Source organism: Hyperolius riggenbachi, chromosome 9, assembly GCF_040937935.1.
Source record: "Hyperolius riggenbachi isolate aHypRig1 chromosome 9, aHypRig1.pri, whole genome shotgun sequence".
Classification (NCBI taxonomy): Eukaryota; Metazoa; Chordata; class Amphibia; order Anura; family Hyperoliidae; genus Hyperolius; species Hyperolius riggenbachi.
The window spans coordinates 57,209,112-57,231,550 of record NC_090654.1 but is presented as its reverse complement, the minus strand read 5'-3'; the positions used below and the strand labels follow the sequence as shown (position 1 = coordinate 57,231,550).

The following is a 22,439-nucleotide window of genomic DNA, read 5'->3' as shown; positions in this document are numbered from 1 at the left end:
AATTTACGTAAGGCCTTAGAGTCCACCAGCTGGTATGGTAACAGCTGGCGAACTAACAGTTTCGACAAGCTAGCTGTCAGATGCCCGGCAAGGGGGTGACTGGCAGAAATTGGCTTTTTCCGCTCAAAGATTTCCTTCACAGATACCTAGCTGCTGTGGGCAGTGGAGCAGGAACCGCTCAAAGTCAGAGGCGGAGTGGAGGAGGGTGGCTGTGAAGGTGCAAAGGAGAAAGCGGCTGAAGATGCTGCACCTGAAGGAGGAAGAGGAGAAGGAGGGTGGCTTTTCTTTTGTGCGCTTCTTTTCCTCTGGTGCTCTTCCCATTGCAGTTTGTGCCTTTTCTGCATGTGCCTTCGTAAGGCAGTTGTCCCTACATGGGTGTTGGCCTTTCCACGGCTCCGTTTTTGGAGGCAGAGAGAACAGATGGCATTGCTCTGATCTGAGGCAGACACATTAAAAAATGTCCAAAGCGCTGAGCCCCCCTGGGGTGATGGCACTATGGTGGCATCAGCAGCTGACGTTGAAGGGCATGTTGGCTGGCGGTCCATAGGTGGCGATACATGGCACTGGACACTGCCACCAGCTGTTTCTGACGATGAGCTCCTCCTGCTTCTTTCAGCAACTCGTCTCCTCCTACTCCTCTTTGACTCCCCCTCTGAACTGTCCCCTTGGTCATCTCGTCTCTTAGGAACCCATGTGGCATCCGTATCATCGTCATCATCATAATCATCCTGCTCAGCTTTGCTTGCCTCAGACACCTCAAAAACTGCACCAACAGCAGGTACTTCATCATCATCCTCCTCCTCACACGTTACGTCCATAGTGTCGCCTAACTCAGACATATGAGGTGGAGTAACTTGCTTAGCGCCTTCATCTTGTTGTAACAATAATGGCTGTGCATCAGTTATTTCCCCAACAAATAACTTCTGCAAAGTGTCAAATGCAGTGGATGTGATGCTTGTAGTAGCGCTGGTGGCTGCGGAAGATGAGGTGTTCTGTGTTAAATAGTCAACCACGTCCTGCCAATCTTAGGAGTTGATGGGACGTGCCTTCTTTTGAGCATTGTACTTTGGTCCAGGGCTGCACAAAATCACATCAGCAAGACCTCACACAGACCTGCCAGGTGGCCTTCCTCTGGGTCTGCCTCTTTGCCTGCCTTTGCCTCTACCTGTTTTGTCCATTTTGTCCATATCGGGGGGGGATGAAGTGAAAGGTATGCACTGACTTGACTATTACAATGTGCAGTCACACAGGTGCAGTTAACAGGTATGCACGGAGTGGTATATTACACAGCGTGCACTCACGTAGGTAGGTGGGTGCACTGAGCACAACAGGTCGGTATATGCAGTGATGGGTATTACAAATGTGCACCTGTCACACACATGTACCGTGGACAGGTATAGTGACTGGTGGTATTAAATATCACACTGCGTGCGCTCACGTAGGTAGGTGGGTGCACTGAACAACAGGTAGGTATATGCAGTGATGGGTATTATAATGCGCACCTGTCACACACAGACAGGTACCGGACAGGCACAGTGACACTGCGTGTGCTCACCTAGGTGGGTGGGTGCACTGTGAACAACAGGTAGGTATATGCAGTGATGGGTATTACAATGTGCACCTGTCACACACAGACAGGTACCGGACAGGCACAGTGACACTGTGTGCGCTCACGTAGGTAGTTGGGTGCACTGAAGTGAACAACAGGTAGGTATATGCAGTGATGGGTATTATAATGTGCACCTGTCACACACAGACAGGTACCGGACAGGCACAGTGACACTGCGTGCGCTCACGTAGGTAGGTGGAGGCACTGTGAACAACAGGTAGGTATATGCAGTGATGGGTATTACAAAGTGCACCTGTCACACACACAGGTAGTCACTGAATGTGCTGGGCCTGGCAGTGGCACACACAGTAGGAATTACCAAGGCTGTCTATACAAAACAAGTGTCTGTGGGACACACACACACACAAAAAAAGGATCACAAGAACAAGATTAGCTCTCAAAAGAGCTGTTTTGGGGTGTTTTTTTAGCAATAAGAATCAGCAAGGAGCAAGCTAACAAGCTTTACAAGAGCCTAACTAAGCTTTCCCTATAGGTCTCTGTACAGCAGCTCTCCCTTCTCTAATTACTGCAGGCACACGAGTGAGTGAAAAGCCTGATGCTGCCTGCCTTTTATAAGTGGGGGTGGGGCTCCAGGAGGGAGTGTAGCCTGATTGGCTACAATGTCCCTGCTGACTGTGATGTAGAGGGTCAAAGTTGACCCTCATGATGCACTATGGGGGCGAATCGAACTTCGAGAAAAGTTTGCGGTTCTCCGCGATCGCGAACCACGGTAGTTCGCCGGGAACCGTTCACCGGCAAACCGTTCGGGCCATCTCTACTCAAAAGTTGGTGAAAAAGTACTATCAAAATTATTGAGAGATTTTTTTTTTACTTGCTGGTGGTTTAAAAGGAATTTAATGGAAAGGGCCCATGGGCAATTCACTTCCTTTTCTCCAAGTTGATATTTTCACACCTTGGCCCATATGCAATTAACTTTCTCCTAGGACATAATTTTTCATCTTCTGTTTAAAATACATTTTTAGCACATTGCGGCCCATATGCAATAAACTTTTTCTCCTGAGTTTTCTCCTAGGAGATCATTTTAATATCCTCTTTGAAATAATTTTCCAACATTTTACAACTAAATAAGTACCCAAAAGTTAGGGAAAAAGTACTATCAAATTATTTTCGAGTATGTTTGTTGATGCTGGTGGTTAAAAAGACATTTTATGGCAAGGTGTGAAAATATCACCTAGGAGAAAACTCAGGAGAAAAGGTTAATTGCATATGGGCCGCAAATGAAAAGTATCAAAAAGTAGGTGAAAAGGTACTATTAAAGTGAACCTCCAGACTAAAAATATACTCAGCAGCACTAAAAAGGCTTTGTGTTTCTTTAACAGTTTCACAGCATCAGAACTTTGTTTTTCTTACCCAAGCCTCATTTTAGCTGCACAGAAGAAAACCAGCATTTTTCCCCTGATGCTGTGCAAAGCATGATGGGATGTCTTATGTTGCTGTTCTCGTTCTGCTGTTTTGGTGCAATTTTTTTTCTAAATTTTGAATTTGAGATTTGAAGCCTAGCATGTGCAGCTGGGAGGGGTGATCAGGACACAGGACAGTTGGAACTGTGTCTCATGCTCCCTGTCACCTCCTTTCAAAAAAATGGCTGCCCCCATGAAATCACAAACATTCTCCTGTACCACAGGGTGGGTAAAAGATTATATTACCTATAACATAACTAGTATGTTTGTTTAGGCTGAAGTTCCCCTTTAAACGTATTTTGAGTATTTTCTTTGTTTCTGGTGGTTTTAGGGCTCGTTCACACTAGAGCAGGGGTTGGGAACCTGTGGCTCGGGAGCCAGATGTGGCTCTTTTGATGGCTACATCTGGCTCACAGACAACTCAGTAGGGGTTGATTCGCTAAGCTACACTGCTCAAGCAGCACAGCTTAGTGTGGCAGCACAAGTAACATTTTCAAAGTAAGCAGTACGCTACTGCTGTAGCATGCACTACTAACTTACTCGCACTACCCCAAAACGAACGGCTGCTCCAATTGTCCCACTCTGGGCCCTGTTAGGTCCAGTGAATTTGTAGGATGAGATCACAACACTTTGATTGGCCCAATAGGCTTTCTGTCACTTGACAAGCAGCCTATTGGGCCAAAGTGCGGAGATCTCGTCCTACAAAGTGAATCAACCCTCAAGTCAGCTAGCTAATTGTACAAGCTGTTAGTCTGTATTTCTCCTGTGTGGCTCAAGGGGAAATTGCTGATGTTGCTGAAACCCAAGAGAAGCTGAAGAGTTGGGCGAACAGTGTTCGCCACTGTTCGGGTTCTGCAGAACATCACCCTGTTCGGGTGATGTTCGAGTTCGGCCGAACACCTGACGGTGCTCGGCCAAACCGTTCGGCCATATGGCCGAACTAAGAGCGCATGGCCGAACGTTCCCCGAACGTTCGGCTAGCGCTGTGATTGGCCGAACGGGTCACGTGGTTCGGACCCGAACGCGCTCTGATTGGCCGAACTGTCACGTGGTTCGGGTAAATAAATACCCGAACCACGTCATATCTCCGCCATTTGTCTGTGGGTTTAGCTTTGGGTAGGCAGGCAGGGTAGTTCGCGCTCCAGCCACGCTAGCCAGGGTCCCCCCCAGTCATTGTGTGTCACTGCTGGGAACAGTAGTACACCGCTCGTTCAGCCACACTATATAGCATTCTGTGTACTGTTCTGTGTCTGCTGGGAACAGTGGTACACCGCTCGTTCAGCCACACTATATAGCATTCTGTGTACTGTTCTGTGTCTGCTGGGAACAGTGGTACACCGCTCGTTCAGCCACACTATATAGCATTCTGTGTACTGTTCTGTGTCTGCTGGGAACAGTAGTACACCGCTCGTTCAGCCACACTATATAGCATTCTGTGTACTGTTCTGTGTCTGCTGGGAACAGTAGTACACCGCTCGTTCAGCCACACTATATAGCATTCTGTGTACTGTTCTGTGTCTGCTGGGAACAGTAGTACACCGCTCGTTCAGCCACACTATATAGCATTCTGTGTACTGTTCTGTGTCTGCTGGGAATAGTGGTACACCGCTCGTTCAGCCACACTATATAGCATTCTGTGTACTGTTCTGTGTCTGCTGGGAACAGTGGTACACCGCTCGTTCAGCCACACTATATAGCATTCTGTGTACTGTTCTGTGTCTGCTGGGAACAGTAGTACACCGCTCGTTCAGCCACACTATATAGCATTCTGTGTACTGTTCTGTGTCTGCTGGGAACAGTAGTACACCGCTCGTTCAGCCACACTATATAGCATTCTGTGTACTGTTCTGTGTCTGCTGGGAACAGTAGTACACCGCTCGTTCAGCCACACTATATAGCATTCTGTGTACTGTTCTGTGTCTGCTGGGAATAGTGGTACACCGCTCGTTCAGCCACACTATATAGCATTCTGTGTACTGTTCTGTGTCTGCTGGGAATAGTGGTACACCGCTCGTTCGCCACTGTATAGCATTGTGCTCTGTGTCGCTGCTGGGAATAGTGGTACACCGCTCACCCGTCACTGTATAGCATTGTGCTCTGTGTCGCTGCTGGGAATAGTGGTACACCGCTCACCCGTCACTGTATAGCATTGTGCTCTGTGTCGCTGCTGGGAATAGTGGTACTGTATAGCATTTCTGTACTGCCACTGTACTGCTGCCAGTCAGCGTGTACTGTAAGGATAAGTGAAATGAGGAAGAAATCCGGTGAAAGAGGGAGGGGCAAGGGAAGAGGTGTTTCCCCTGACGGTTCACGTACAGGCCACAGGGGAGCACCCAAGAAAACCCACTCAATACCGCCCATGTTGTCCAGGACAACAACCCTCACAAATCCAAAAGAACAGGACCAGATAATTACTTGGATGACCTCTCAAGCGTCCAGCAGTGGGTTAAGCAGCACCAGCACATCACGCACGAGGTCCGAGTCCTCAGCCAGTTACAAGGAGCCAGTGGGCACAAAGCTGACACAACCGGCAGCGACACCACGCACACAACTGCCAGATAACCAGTCCGATGAATTACCTCAGGACACAATGGGGTATTCGCAGGAGCTATTCCCAGCCCAACAAACTTCCACCTTTCAAAGGTCAATGGAGGAACAGCCAGAAATGTTGTGCCTGGATTCACAACCGTTAACTGTGGGAAATGCACCGCGCACTGAAATACAAGGCGAGTCCGAAGAGGACTCGGAAACCCAAATCCCAGAGCAATTTGGGCAGGAGGGGTTGCAATTGCAGGAGGTCGGCCGACAAGATCTGGAAGACGACGTTGGAGTGTGCTGCGCAGAGGTTGTTGTGGGGAGCTCTACTCCACGGCGGTGGCCCACAATGACATATGACGAGTTTGAGGAGATGGAAGAGGAGGGTATGGACAATGTGGACAGAGACCCAGATTTTGTTTGTGAACGAGAACATCGCCGTCGTAGCAGCAGCACAGATGAGTCTGTTGAAGAACACACTGCTGCACGAGTTCGCCTTGTGCCACAAGGTAGGCGGCGCGCAATTTCAGGCACCACAAGCGTGGAAGTTCAAGTGAGAGGCAAAAGAGGAGCAAACAGAAATCGCCAGCAAGGAGGCAGGTGCTCCAAAGTCTGGGCTTTCTTTGAAGACTGCACTGAGGATGTTACCATGGCGATTTGCAAGGTGTGCAAGACCCGCCTGAGCAGGGGGAAAAATATTAACAACCTCTCCACCACCAGCATGAGCCGTCACATGCTATCCAAACATCCCACTCTTTGGGCAAACGCGTCAGGACAGGGTACCAGAAACAACACTGCCTCCCTTGGGTTCACCAGACTCACCACCAGACCCGCCTCAGCAGCAGCAGTAGCCCAGCCATTGCGTGGTTCACAACATTCACAAACATCAGACGACGCTGACACTGTCACTTTCCGGAGTAGTGCTCTTGAGGTCTCCCAGTGTTCATCAAACACAACAACCAACAGCCCTTCCGTGTGCAGCGCTACGGTTCAGTTGTCTGTGTCGGAGATGTTTGAGCGCAAGAGGAAATTGCCAGCAAATGACCCCCGGGCCGTGGCAGTAACAGCCAGCATAGCCAAGCTTCTGGCCTGCGAAATGCTGCCATATCGATTGGTGGAGACAAACAGCTTCAAGGGCATGATGTCAGTGGCCATCCCACGTTACGTGGTTCCCAGCCGCTACCACTTTGCGCGCTCTGCAGTGCCTGAGTTGCATGAGCACGTGGTCAGCAAAATAACCCGAAGCTTGAAGAATGCCGTTGCCTGCAAGGTTCACCTCACCACTGACACCTGGACGAGTGCGTTCGGCCAGGGTCGATACATCTCCCTTACCGCGCACTGGGTGAACCTTGTGGAGCCTGGCAGCGATTCCTCACCTGCTACGGCACGGGTGTTGCCCACGCCACAAACAGCTGCACCGCCGTCCCTCCCACTGGATAACAGCAGCACCTACCTCTCTGACTCCTTCTCCTCCAACGCATCTCAAAGCTGTACCTCATCCGGAAACGCTAACCCAGCAGCAGTAGGATCGTGGAAGCAGTGCAGCACAGCTGTTGGCATGCGTCAGCAAGCGTTGCTGAAGCTAATCTGCCTTGGGGATAAGCAGCACACAGGGGAGGAAATTTGGAGGGGAATAAAGGAACAGACGGATTTGTGGCTGGCACCGCTGGACCTGAAACCGGGCATGGTTGTGTGTGATAATGGGAGTAATCTCATTCGCGCTTTAAGGTTGGCTAAGCTGACACACATCCCTTGCCTGGCGCACGTGATGAACCTAGTAGTTCAGCGGTTCCTGAGGACATACCCAGGCGTGCCCGATCTGCTGTTGAAGGTGCGTCGAGTGTCCAAACATTGTAGAAATTCCAGTACTGCTTCGGGGGCACTCGCCAAGATGCAGGAGCGCTTCAATCTCCCCCACCATCGCTTGCTGTGTGATGTCCCTACGCGCTGGAATTCTACGCTGCACATGCTAGCCCGCTTTTGCGAGCAGAAGAGTGCAGTGGTCCAGTACATGACGGCGCAGTACCGAGGCGCATCCGGCCAGCTGCCAAGCTTCTGTGGATCCGATTGGGCCAACATGTTGGACCTCTGCCAAGTCCTCCAAAATTTTGAGCAATCCACGTTGCTTGTGAGCAGTGACAACTCTTCAGTCAGCATTACCATACCACTGCTGTGTTTACTGAAGAGGTCGATGTTAAAAATCAAGGAAACAGCTGTCATGATGCAACTGGGGGAATCTGAAGGAGAAAACGATCAGCGTGATGGTACCAACATCAGGCCATCCGCCTCAGGGAACGCTGGCCCCAGCAGCTATGACGAAGAAGAGGAGGAGGAACAGCTGGAGTTGGAGCAGGAATTTCATGCCACCACTGACGAGGGCCAGAGCGGTGCACGTTGGACTTCCACAATTCAACGCGAATGGTCAGCAGAAGCAGACCAGGAGGAAGGTGACGACTATGATGCATCACAACAACTATCACAACGCTCACAAGAGGATGATGAGGATTCTGGTAGGACTCTGGCACACATGGCTCAATTCATGCTAGACTGCATTGAACGTGACCCACGCATTGTGCGCATTCTGGACAACACCAATTACTGGGTTTATACCCTTCTGGATCCACGGTACAAACACAATGTTCCAAAACTGCTTGAAGAAAGAGTCAGACAGGTCAAAATGGAAGAATACCAGCAGGCCCTTGTGGAGACTTTAGAGAGGAGATTGACATCCTCCCCCTCCTCTAGCCAGTTGTACGCAGACAGACTGACTTCCGCAAACCCAGGACGACCAGGAGGGCAGCAAACAACGCAAGCCGCAGCTAGTACCCAAAAGGGAATGGTATCGGCAGTGTCCTTGGAGTGGGAAAATTTTCTGACACCCATGCAGCCGCAGCCCACTGAACAGCAAGCGTGCAGATCCACCTCCAACACCGATCGCCTGGAGAAGATGGTCAAGGACTACATGTCAGATGGCGTAGCTGTGTCGAACCATCCATCTGCACCCTTCAACTATTGGGTATCGAAGCTAGACACCTGGCACGAACTGGCAATGTACGCAATAGAGGTGCTGGCTTGCCCGGCAGCCAGCGTTATGTCGGAACGCTGTTTCAGTGCTGCCGGAGGCATCGTCACAGATCGGCGTATCCGCCTCTCTACAGAAAATGCAGACCGTCTGACTCAAATTAAAATGAATCAATCCTGGATTGGAAATGACTACGCAACACTCCAGGACCCCAACCAAGTAACATGACCAATGAACATCTGGGATGGTGTTGCGTTTCCGGGCCCTGTTTATTGAACCTCTCATCTGTATTACATTTATGACTGCATGGCGGCAAAAAGCATTGCTGCTATATCCGCACGCTTTTTGTCCACATGCAAGGCCTGGGTTGTTGTGTCTCACAAAGCGTGGCCTTCTCCTCCTGCGCCTGCTCCTGTTCCATCACGTCTGCTGCTGCTGGGTTAGCGTTGCCGCGTGGTCCCTGTTTATTGAACCACTTATCTTTATTACATTTATGACTGCATGGCGGTACAAAGCATGCTATCCGCACGCTTCTTGCCCTCATGCAAGGCCTGGGTTGTTGTGTCTCACAAAGCGTGGCCTTCTCCTCCTGCGCCTGCTCCTGTTCCATCACGTCTGCTGCTGCTGGGTTAGCGTTGCCGCGTGGTCCCTGTTTATTGAACCACTTATCTTTATTACATTTATGACTGCATGGCGGTACAAAGCATGCTATCCGCACGCTTCTTGCCCTCATGCAAGGCCTGGGTTGTTGTGTCTCACAAAGCGTGGCCTTCTCCTCCTGCGCCTCCTCCTGTTCCATCACGTCTGCTGCTGCTGGGTTAGCGTTGCCGCGTGGTCCCTGTTTATTGAACCACTTATCTTTATTACATTTATGACTGCATGGCGGTACAAAGCATGCTATCCGCACGCTTCTTGCCCTCATGCAAGGCCTGGGTTGTTGTGTCTCACAAAGCGTGGCCTTCTCCTCCTGCGCCTGCTCCTGTTCCATCACGTCTGCTGCTGCTGGGTTAGCGTTGCCGCGTGGTCCCTGTTTATTGAACCACTTATCTTTATTACATTTATGACTGCATGGCGGTACAAAGCATGCTATCCGCACGCTTCTTGCCCTCATGCAAGGCCGGGGTTGTTGTGTCTCACAAAGCGTGGCCTTCTCCTCCTGCGCCTCCTCCTGTTCCATCACGTCTGCTGCTGCTGGGTTAGCGTTGCCGCGTGGTCCCTGTTTATTGAACCACTTATCTTTATTACATTTATGACTGCATGGCGGTACAAAGCATGCTATCCGCACGCTTCTTGCCCTCATGCAAGGCCTGGGTTGTTGTGTCTCACAAAGCGTGGCCTTCTCCTCCTGCGCCTGCTCCTGTTCCATCACGTCTGCTGCTGCTGGGTTAGCGTTGCCGCGTGGTCCCTGTTTATTGAACCACTTATCTTTATTACATTTATGACTGCATGGCGGTACAAAGCCTGCTATCCGCACGCTTCTTGCCCTCATGCAAGGCCGGGGTTGTTGTGTCTCACAAAGCGTGGCCTTCTTCTCCTCCTGCGCCACCCTCCTCCTGTTCCATCACGTGTGCTGCTGCTGGGTTAGCGTTACCGGTCCCTTTTCCTGGAACCTCTTATATGTATTACATTTATGACTGCATGCCGACAAAAAACATGTTACCTGTGCAAAGAAAACAGACATTTCCCGCATTTAAAAGACAGTTTTCCCTTTGAAACTTTAAAATCGATTTTCTCAAAAACTATAAGCTCTTTTTGCTAATTTTTTTTTCCTCTTGTACCCACTCCCAAGGTGCACATACCCTGTAAATTTGGGGTATGTAGCATGCAAGGAGGCTTTACAAACCACAAAAGTTCGGGTCCCCATTGACTTCCATTATGTTCGGAGTTCGGGTCGAACACCCGAACATCGCGGCCATGTTCGGCCTGTTCGGCCCGAACCCGAACATCTAGATGTTCGCCCAACACTGCTGAAGACGTGTCTGATGCTTCCGCTGCCCAGAGGATCAAATGTATACACGTCACTATGGCAACAGGGATGTGAGCCCTGTGCTGCGCATGCGCACTGTCCCAGTTTGAAACATATGGTATGGCTCTCACAGAAATACATTTTAAAATATATATATTTTTTTTAATTTTACTTTTATTTATTTATTTTATATACTTTTATTTTTATATATTACATTTTAAAATATGTGGCGTTAATGGCTCGCTCAGCAAAACAGGTTCCTGACCCCTGCACTAGAGGCACTTTTTAAATTTTTTTAAGTGCTGCCGATTTTTCAAAATCGCCCTGAAAGCGCTTACACGATGCTTTCCTATGTGCTAGTTCAGATTGGGGCGTTCTGTTCACTTTCTGATCTGAAAAAGCGCTGCATGGACCATTTTCGGGACTATTTTGCAGTAATGGAATGTATAGTAAAAGCGCAAAGTGCTAGAAAAAGCGCTTTTGTCAGCGATTCGTTTTTTTTTCCCTGTCAATTTAAATGTGAAGTGTTTCCGGGATTTGTAGGTCCTTTTCCCTTTAAAAATAAGGCCTAGGACACTTAGAAATCGCAAAACGACCCAAAAACCGCTTACAAAAACGCGTAATAAAAACGCCCAACGCACAGAAATCGACGGGCATTGCAAAAAAAAAGAAAAGTGTAGAAAAACGCCCAAGCTGAACGCTACCGCGATCGTAATGCAATGTGAACAAGGCATAAAAGGTATTTTATTGACAAGGGGCTTGATTCACTAAACCGTGATAACTCAAATATCACACCTTATGAAAAGATATCACACCTTATCAGTTATCACGCCTTATCAAAGTTATCATACCTTATGAAAAGATATCACATCAAAGTTATGACACCTTATCATAGTTAACACGCCTTATCAGAGTAGCATAGAGAGCGCTTCTCACCCGCAGGGGCTCAGGGCAGGACGAGTGTCATTGCCAATTAGCAGGCATAAGTTTGTAGCGCTCGCTATGTGACTCTGATAAGGCGTGTTAACTTTGATAAGGTGTGATAACTTTCATAAGATGTGATATCTTTTCATAAAGTAAGATATCTTTTCATAAGGTGTGATCTTTGATTAGGTGTGATATTTGAGTTATACTAGGGAAGCCCTAACAACACATGTGCTGGATCCCTGGGAACTGGTTTGTTGATTAGGGAGGAGGCTCAGGTACAACCTCTCATCCAAAGCCGGCGAACCTTGATACATTTCCACCAAATGTGATCCTGGGTCCCCGGGATGCTACAGCCCTTGAAGCAATGTGGGGAGGCGTTTCTGTTATATTTTGCTATACGCGAAGGGACCAGGTACCATCTAAAGAGGAGCTTATAGTTGACCTCGATTAGATTCGCATTAACAGAGATTTTAGGGATATTCGTCAGTATACAGTAGCAGACAAATCGTCAGATTCTAGAGTGGTTCCTAATTCTTTTTCCCAGGCTATAATGTAGTTCGGTTTATATCGAGAGAATTCATGAGTAAGTGTTTTTTATAATAGTGAAATTACGCCTGGGGTACATGGATCAGTTGAGCATATATATTCAAATGAGGTTTTAGTTAAGGGGAATAGCTAGAGCGAAAAGGAGTGGGGAGAGGGGGCAGCCTTGCCTGGTGCCTCTTGTAATTTTAAAGGGAGAAGATTTGAATCCATTGTATTTGACAAACGCTACTGGAGTAGAATACAATGCCTTGATCCATGTGACGAAATGTTCCCCAAAGCCCCATTTTCGTAGTGTAGCAAGCAAAAAGGGCCACGAAACGGAATCAAAGGCTTTTGTGATATCTAGAGAGAGCAGCATTGAGGGGATCTGATGGGAATGAGCATAGGGTATCAAATGCAACAGGCGTCTAACACTATCGTTTGCTTGCCTATTTGGCATAAAGCCAACTTGGTCATTATGAATGATGGAGGAGATTTCAGTGTTAAGACGTGTTGCTAAGATTTATTAAGAAAAGTTAAATTTTTTAAGAAAAGTTATTTTAAATAGAAAATGAATAAATATCACCTAGGAGAAAACTTAGGAGAAAAAGTGAATTGCACATGGGCCAAGGTGTGAAAATATCACCAAGGAAAAAAACTCAGGAAAAATTATGGATTACATATGGGTCAGAGAGCCATATACAAGTCTTCTCCTAGGAGATAATTTTTCATCTTCACTTTAAAATAACCTTTCAGCACTCTGGAATTTAAAGAGTACCAAAAAGTAGGTGAAAAAGTGCTGTTAAAATTATTTTGAGTATTTTCTTGCTTGCTGGTGGCTTAAAAGGCATTTTATTGACAAGGTGTGAACGTATCACCTGGGAGAAAACTCAGGAAAAAAGTTGATTGCACATGGGACAAAGCCCCTTATTCAATTCTCGTTTTTTCCCAGGAGCTAATTTTTCATCTTCAGTTTAAAATAACTTCCCAGCACTCTGCATTTGAAAGAGTACCAAAAAGTAGGTGGAAATGTACTGTCAAAATTAATCGGAGTATTTCCTTGCTTTCTGGAGACTTGAAAGGCATGTTGTTCAGTCTCTATTCATTCACATCCGACTCTTTGCAACCCCATGGACCGTAACATGTTAGACCCTCTATCCTCTACAGCCTCTTGAAGCTTGTCCAAGCTCAGCCTCAAGTTTGTTGCTTTCATGGTACTATATTGCCAGCTCACTCTCTGCTGTACCCTCCTCTTTTTGTCCTCGATCTTTCCTAGCATCAGGGCCTTCTCCAATAAATCCTGCATTCTCATAATGTGCCTAAAGTACTTCAGCTTCAGCATTGCTCCCTCCAAAGAACATTCAGGATTAATTTATTTAAGGATTGACTGGTTGTATCTTCTTGCAGTCCAAGAGACTCTTGTCACAGGAGCCCTAGTGGTCAGACTGCAAATTGCCTTCCAATCGGTTTCAGCACACCAATCATGCAAGCTGTGGTCGCACTCGGTGCACGGAAATTGACGGAATTTGGGAAGCAGCCCGACCAGAAGGGAGCCTGTGAGGTACAGTAATTACAACTTTACACACTATTTCAGGGTATAACTGCCACCACCTCTGTTTTCTGAGACAGAGGAACTCACTAACTGGTTATTCCTCGACCTGCAAATAAAAACGGTTAAATACACTCTATTCTGTCTGGCTAGTAACAACAGTACAATAGTAGCGTCTCTACAGAAGTCTGGTTCAGTTTGTGCAGCTGAGAAGCAGGGTAGCGGAACAGTGAATGACTTTGATAAAGTCTTTTATTCACGGGCAATATAAATAATTAATATATACAGACAATTATTCAAAATCAACAATTATTGAAACATTAATAGTTAGTATGAAAAATAAAAGAAAGGGAGAAAAAATACTTAGTTTCATGGAAAGATGTCCTTTTGTGGGAAGAATCATAAAGTCCTTGGTAAAATCCTTTGTTTCAGCTCAATTTAAAATCCAAGCAAAATGGTTTCAAGTTCCGCAAAGTTCTTTTTTTCAGAGCAAATTTTAAAGTTCAGCAAGATGGCCACCGACCATGTGTCCTCTGGCTGGCAGCAGACCGTTCTCATACAGATGGAATGTGGAGGACTGAGGGAAGGGCCCCTCGCAGATACATTTGATGAAGCTGGTTTGGGGGTGTGGCAATGCCGGCCCCCTCTGAATTACCAACCAATGACAGTTCATTTAATCTGAGAGATTTTAGGTTTTGAAACTTACAAACTGCCGTAACTCACAAACGATACACGTCATATTTAGGGGGATAACAGATTCATACTTGTCGGAAAATACAGATTAATATGACATCAGACATGGCTAGTACAGCGGACCCCGTTCTTGAGAAGGGTCATACCTCAATAACCGGACGGGCTATAGCGATGAATTTCATATCAGTACGATGGCCAGATTTTACCGAATAAGACTATATGAATTTCATAGCTGTGCGATGTATGGTTGCCATATAATCGACAAGAAACCATACAGCATATGCATTCAGATGGCCCGTGGTCGGTGCCGGATAGTCTGGAGTGAAAGCAGGTTTTGAATAGCCCCCTGCTGGGATTAGCTTCCTTGGCTCTGAAAAGACTCCTGGTTTGTTAATTAACATCTGAGTGTTACACCTCTGGCTTAATTAGCAAGTCACAGGACCAGGTTTCCTGCCAGCTGGTAAAAAGGGGGGGGGGGGGGGGAACTGCCTTTTAAAAAAAAAACAGGAATGTCAGTCTCTGATTGCTTGCCCGACTACAATCAATGGCAATCGGCGCAATAAACCGATTGCGTTCTCGTTTCTCACGGCTGTTCCGTGACAACTCTCAAATGTCTTCTTCAGCAATCAGCACCACAATTCAGCCATCCTTAAGGTCCAACTCTCACAACCATACATAAGTACTGGAAAAACCATGGCTTTGTCTATACCAACCCCTTATAGGCAAGTTTCGTATAGTCAAAGCCATGGTTTTTCTAGGCTGCCTCTCTGACATGGATAGAAGACGGAGGATGACATGCAGGAATGGGGTATTGGGAGCAGGAGATGAAGACTGGCATTCAGCAATGGGATCCAAGGAGCAGGAGATGGAGGGTGACATGCAGGAATGAAGTAATGGGAGCAGGAGTTGGAGGGCAACAGGCAGGAACAAAGTATTTGGAACAGGAGTTGGAGATAGACATGCAGGAACAGGATACATTGAGCAGAGGTTGGAGAGTGACATGGAGGAATGGGGTATTGGGGGATATGCAGAGATGCTGTACAGGGTCAAGGGATGTAAGGTGATATGCAAAGATGCTGTACAGGGAAATGGAAGACGGCATGCGGAAATAAGCTACTGAGGGTAGTTAGGGGGTATAACATCCTTAGCCAGGGGCATTCCTGTTTAACGGAAGTACAGTGAGTTTTTGAGCATTAGGGAGATGTAGAAGTCCGGCGTCACGCATGGAGCCAGGAAGAGGGGAGTTAGTTTCCCCTGCTTACCCGCCCCGCTGTGCTAATTACTGTAGGAGGGAGCGCTGAACGGGGAGCCCTAGGTGAGGGAGGAGGGGTCCCCTAAACGCCACTGTGTGCCCGCTGCTCCTCCCTCCAGGCTACCTATACTGGGGTACCTATAGACCTGGCTTACTATACTGGGGGCACTCTTACCTGGCTAACCTATACTAAAGGCACCTATAGACCTGGCTATCTATACTGGAGACACTTAGACCTGACTAACCTATACTGGAGGCACCTATAGACCTGGCTTACTATACTGGGGGCACCTATACCTGGCCAACTTATACTAGGGGCACCTATACCTGGCTAACCTGTACTGGAAGAACCTATGCCTGGCTACCTATACTGTAAGTATGTTTTTGTTTTTTCCTTTAATATACTGCCTGGCCTGCCTTTCTAAGGAGGGGGAGGAGGGGGGGGGGCATCCAAGTTTTTTTTTGGGGGGGAAGCTCAGTGATTTATAGTTACACACCGTTCTGTAGCAACAAGTTAGTCTCATTTTCCAGGCTAATATGGTTACCTCCAGGACACAAGGAGTCTTTTCTGTAGCTGTGATCATTATAGGTTCAGAAACGGCTGGGAAAGTGGTGCCAGCGGGTAATGCCATCTGCTGTATACCCACTTCTCAATGACAGATAATGAGGTCAGGGCTGAGGGAAAGATAGAGGGAAGATTTCAGGTATCAAATGTGATCCCATCACTTCACTCTGCACGTAGGACAAACAGTGCCCCATCTTACACTGAGATCATTGTCCCTGCACTGCCTTCTCCCAGTACAATGGCCACAGGGTGTGCGGGGGTCTGCAGGCTGTCACTAACTGCGTACACATGGCAACCAATGTACAGGAAGCTCTAATAATACCAGTATTGTGCTTGACCTGGGATGATTGGTTATAAAACGGTGAATATTGGATTCCCTGCAAATTGACAGCCAGACTTTGTTGCCGTTAGCTGTGGCCTGAGTTGTTTTTCCAAAAATTAAACTGTAAGCTAGAAAAAAAAGAGTTAAAATTACCTGGGGCTTCTATTTGGAAGCAATACGAATCGTACAAGTGGGGTCCTTTTACAGTTGCTGTCAGTTGTAACTGAAAAGACAACTGATGTGCAGCAGAGACGGCAGTGTTCGCAGGGCCTGGGGCAAGTGTCATATGCTGAGCCTAGAGACACAGATATGCTGTGGATACACACATACATGCTGTATATGCACGCGCGCACACACGCACACACACACACCCACACACACATACACTGTGGAAACACACACACACTCTGTATAGGTAGGTGCGCGCTGTATAGATTAGATAGGTAGGTGTCCGCAGTATGGGCTAGATAGGTAGGTGTCCGCAGTATGGGCTAGAATAGATGCTCACAGTATAGGTTAGATAGGTAGGTGCCCCAGTATGGATTAGGTAGGTAGGTGCCCCCAGTATAGGTTATATAGGTAGGTGCCCCAGTATAGGTTAGATAGGTAGGTGCCCCAGTATAGGTTAGGTAGTTAGGTGCCCCCAGTATAGGTTATATAGGTAGGTGCCCCAGTATAGGTTAGATAGGTAGGTGTCCCAGTATACGTTAGGTAGGTAGGTTCCCCAGTATAGGTTAGGTAGTTAGGTGCCCCCAGGATAGGTTAGATAGATAGGTGCCCCAGTATAGGTTAGATAGGTAGGTGCCCCAGTATAGGTTAGGTAGTTAGGTGCCCCCAGGATAGGTTAGATAGGTAGGTGCCCCAGTATAGGTTAGATAGGTAGGTGCCCCAGTATAGGTTAGATAGGTAGGTGCCCCAGTATAGGTTAGGTAGGTAGGTGCCCCCAGGATAGGTTAGATAGGTAGGTGCCCCAGTATAGGTTAGGTAGTTAGGTGCCCCCAGTATAGGCTAGATAGGTAGGTGCCCCAGTATGGATTAGGTAGGTAGGTGCCTCCAGTATAGGTTATATAGGTAGGTGCCCCCAGTATAGGTTAGATAGGTAGGTGCCCCAGTATAGGTTAGGTAGGTAGGTGCCCCAGTATAGGTTAGATAGGTAGGTGCCCCAGTATAGGTTAGGTAGTTAGGTGCCCCCAGTATAGGTTAGATAGGTAGGAGCCTCCAGTGTAAGTTAGATAGGTAGGTTCCCCTAGTATAGGTTACATAGATAGGTGACTCCAGTGTACGCTAGATAGGTAGGTGCCCTGCAGCGGCGGGGGGAGCGGGCATAGTAGTTACAACTCACCTTTCTTCTGCCGATCCCACATAGCCTCCATCTCCTTACACCCCCGGCATCCATTCCCATTGATAACAGCTCCCCCTGTCATGATATGCGGTCACGTCATCACAGGGGGCGCTGCCGCTGTTACCAACACAACGGATGCCGGGGGAGTAAGGAGATAAAGGCTGCGTGGGATCGGCTGAAGGAAGGTGAGTTGTAGGTGAGAGGGTGCGGGGCCTTCTTCAGGCACGGGGCCTGAGGCGATTGCCCCACTTGCCCCCCCAAAGGCCGCCGCTGTGTGCAGTCCGGTGTCCATGTTTCCCTATGGCCTTTTTCACACTACGTATATGCTGAAAAATTTAAGCTTTTTCATAATGCACTGCTATGAAAAAAAACTTCCATTAAAACGCACTACAACCCAATACATAGCAATGCATTAAAATGCATTGCATGTAAGAGGGCCCTCAGGCTTTCAGCGTATAGTGTACAAGAGGCCTAAGGGTCTGTTCACACATACCATAAACAGTATACTTGGCACTGCTGCTGGCCATGGTGATGTGCAGTGAGGCATAGCCACTTTCAGAATACATAAATAGGGCAATGAGTCTAATCTGTGAACATGTAATGTACTGGAAACCTTGTTTACATCACTCTGCATCTCTCTCGGAATGAACAAGAGCGATTCATTGAAAGAGTTTAGCTCTGGCCATTGGTGAAGAGGGTCTGTCTGGACCGCACTGCCTTATGGGTAAATGGGCCCTTATCCTCCAGGCCCATAATCCAAAAGCTATCTATACATGGCTATCAGAATGCAAAGCCCAGGGGCATACCAAAAGGGGTTGGAGAGGTTGCGACCGCATCGGGGCCCTTGGGCCAGAGGGGCCCCAAAGGGACCTCTCTCAACTACAGTATTAGCTCTCTATTGGTTCTGTGCTCATAATAATCACTTCTAAAGATACTTTTAATAGTGGTAATCATTAACAAAATGCTCCCCATTCTCTTCTTGCACCTCTGACACTGTAGTTGTCCTTGGCAGGTTTTGGTGCGCCGTATCAATTGTTATGTATAGAGTGCTTGGGGGGCCCTATTGTAAAACTTGCATCAGGGCCCACAGCTCCTTAGCTACGCCACTGGCAAAGCCTCAATGCTGCAGTTTTCCTAGCTCACTCCGACAATTCCTAAAGCCAAATGAATGACTGATGAATGGAAGCCTGGGCGTCCGTCCAGTTGCAGTGTGGCACAAGAACATTCTACTTTACGGATTGGTGCATAAACAGACATACTGGTATGGCAAAACCATTCAGCTGCTCCTAGTTAAAGCGGGATTGTCACCATAAACCTCAAATTTCAACAGCAACTGGTCTGAGTGTATTAAGTGATAAAGATGCTAATCCTGCATTCAAAACTTTTTCTGCTGTTATGGTTTAGAGTTATCACATACCTTAGGAGCACTGGCCCTTTATTTGCCATTGCCAAACAGTTGCATGATGGGGGGTCTTTTTATCTACAATATATTCCTCCTCTTCCCTTTAGTTCCCCCTCCTTCTAATGAGATAAGACAGTCCACTTCCTAGTATAGACCTCAGTGGGAGTGTCTGAAGACTCTGGGAGGAGGGCGGGTAACAAATACGCAACTAGCAAAAGGAGAAAAAAAAGTGATGAAGGAAATGATGTCAGAAGGTCAAAGGTAACCAAGATGGAAACTGCCTAGAATAGGATTCTCTGGTTTTCCTTTATAAAATTCTCAGGAATCATAACATGGGCAGCACAATACATCTGTTATGTAAGTAGAACTAGTATTTATCTACTTATATATGTGTTTTATATTTCTAGGTTAGCATGGGTGTCACTTGTTCTTTAAGGACCACTCCAGCAAAAAAAGGAAAGCAGTTAAAATCTGACAGAACTGACAGGTTTTGGACTAATCCATCTCCTCATGATCGATTCCCGATGTTTTCTTTGTTTTCAAACGTATTTCCTGAACAGCATTTGCTAAGTCTTACTGCCAAAATAGCGTGCAAGTGAGCAGGGAGGCTGGCTGGTATCTTACAATTTTGGCAGTTAAACTACAGCGATCAGTAAATGCTGTAGAAAACAAAGAAAACCCCGGGAATCTCCCATGAGGAGATGGACTACTCCAAAACCTGTCAGTTCTGTCAGATTTTCACTGCTTACTTTTTCACAGGAGTGGTCCTTTAATATCTGGCAGAAGTAAGACCCAAGCATACAAAGCTAAAGGCACCTCACTTATAGGCATCACTAGGTATCTGCAAGAATGCCCCCAATGGCTGGTGAGGACAATTAGGAACATTTGCTATGTTCAACATTGGATCAATTGACATCTCTTCTTTTGCATGGGCTACAGAGGTGGATTAAGGTGAAATGGCCACCTAGGCAAAGTAGTAGCTTTGGTGAAAACTTTTAGTACTTTGATGTGGGAGATGGCTCAGAGAAGGTGGCATGGGGGGGCCTTTACACCCCCACTAAGCCCGAAGCATTTGCCTAGGTTACCTTGTGGGTGATCCTGCTCTGGTTGGCTCTGATCTGGCAAAAAGGACAATAAATGTCCTGTGTTGTAGTGTGAACAGAGCCTTAAGGTGGCCACACACCATACAATTAAAAGATCCAATCTTTCAAAGATTTAATAATTTCGATCGGTTGTCCCCAAAAAATCACAAGCTTTTCTTTGTTTTGTTTTTTTTTCGATTTTTGGAAATTGGACATGTTGGAAATTTCAGACCAACTTTAGCAAGAATTGTATGGTGTGTGATGGATTGTCAATTGCTTAATGTACAGTTCCAATCAATTTTTTCTAAGCTTTCAATTATTCTATTCATGATTGGGGAAAAATTGAACATAGGTGTGTGGACCAAGATTATATCAGTTTATATTGTGTTGGGAGTGTTGGGTTTTTCCTATCAATTGTTATGAAAATTGAATGGTGTGTGGTAGATTGCCATTTTTTTAATATATACATCCAAGTAATTTTCTTGCAAGTTTTCAATCATTTTTTTTCATAATTGGGGAAAAATTTACCACACGTGTGTGTGGTAAATTGGTCATATTTTTGAAATGTTAAAATCAGTTAGAAAAATTGATTGCAATTCTTGAATTTAAAAGATATTTAAAAAATTGTATGGTATGTGACCACCTTTAGACTTTACATGCGTAAACTGTTGCGAATGTAAAATAACAAGTGTAGAGCCTTCGCTGTGCTACTCTGATAAGGCGTGTTAACTTTGATAAGGTGTGATATCTTTGATAAGGTGTAATATTTGTGTTATCACGGTTTAGTGAATCAAGCCCTATCTGCACAGGGAGAAGGTCGATGGAGGTCAGTATAACAGAACCCCCCCCCCCCCACACACACACACACACACGCCATTTACCAATTTGCCTTGTGGATGATCCAGCTCTACCATTTTTCAAACCTCCTTTTGGGGGATGCTTCTTTAGGTTAGTGTTTCATATATGGTGCACAGAGCCATGTAATAATCATAGCTCCCAACTGTCCCTTTTTCGAAAGGAAAGTCCCTCTTTGGGAGCCCTGTCCCTCTGTCCCTTTTTGCTCCTCATTTGTCCCTCTTTCAGGACTTTGTCCCTCTTTCTATGTAAATATATGTATTTCTCTACTGTAAAATGTGTTTAATTGACTCTAAATGTTATTCCCATCCTTACAATTGTTATATTTCCTATTTTCAAATGTTAATATGAAGGAAAATGAACCAGGATAGAAAGGACCAGTGTGGTTTGAATTATAAAACAACATATTTTTCTTATGAAATCTTTATGGTATGTGGGATTCGAGGTGTGCTGGGGGCGTGATCAGGGGTGTGGCAGGGGTGTGGCTTAAGTGTCCCTCTTTCTCATCTCAAAAAGTTGGGAGGTATGACGTAATGTTGCGGTTCATCAATACTTTCTCTGCATTGGGCTATATTAGCTATCTGTTGCTGATCCCCAGTCACATTCACACCAGTGTCCTGTAGCTTGGCTGCTGCCATAGCTGTGCATCAAAGGCTTTAAAGTGTGGGAAGGAGACAGGCGGCACCTTTTTATACTGTCCTTCACTGCTGACTCATACACGCCGCGCAACTTTCTCGGGGTTCCCATTGCATGGGCCCTGTATGTAAGTTTTGTTATTTTTTATGCTGTTTTTACTATGAAAACTCTATATTAAACAGTCTACACTTAGAGTTGCAGTTTGTTTGTTCTTTATGATGTTTACTAATATCCATTCGGGAGGTGAATCATTGCTGAATTGGTGGATCCTGGACAGACTGCTGCTTCCTGATGTCCTACCAAAGTGTTGATACAACCTTATAATGTGGGTTGTCACCAGCTAGTAAGCCTCTTTCCTTTTTCTGGGTATCCTACTATCCACTATGAATGCAGAGCTGTGCCGTGACCCCCATACTTATTGTGGGGGAGATTTGCCTGCTCTTATTCTTTGTTGAAGACTCATCTTCTGTTTTTGGACCCTGCACTGATCATTTATAATCTACCTGTTTGTGAACTCTGGACAGTGTTTTTCTCTCAGCAGCGGCCACTTTGTTTCCTTGGTGCTGATACACATATGCAAAAAAGGAAGCAGACACACAGCAGATTTATTGCAGGATTTGTATCAGGTGTGACAAAGAAATGTTTTTCTGTAAAGGTTATTATGCTGTTGCTTATCTTTTAGAGCTGAGAGGAAGTTCTGAGTTCAGGTCCGCTTTATAAGCGTCGCTTGCAGGAA

The 22,439-nt window shown here is 46.5% G+C and overlaps 1 protein-coding gene across 2 annotated transcripts in view; it reads left to right on the top strand.

Moving 5' to 3' along the window:
* The first annotated feature begins 16,615 nt into the window (after positions 1–16,615).
* KCNJ9 (potassium inwardly rectifying channel subfamily J member 9) overlaps positions 16,616–22,439 on the top strand; it is a 61,498-nt gene continuing 55,674 nt past the window's right edge. Inside the window, exon 1 of one of the 2 annotated variants that reach the window (XM_068252825.1) lies at positions 16,616–16,661. The gene's annotated coding sequence lies outside the window, so the exon portion shown is untranslated. Of the gene's footprint in view, positions 16,662–19,267; positions 19,488–22,439 lie in introns of those variants that run through there. The other variant, XM_068252826.1, reaches the window with a different exon arrangement.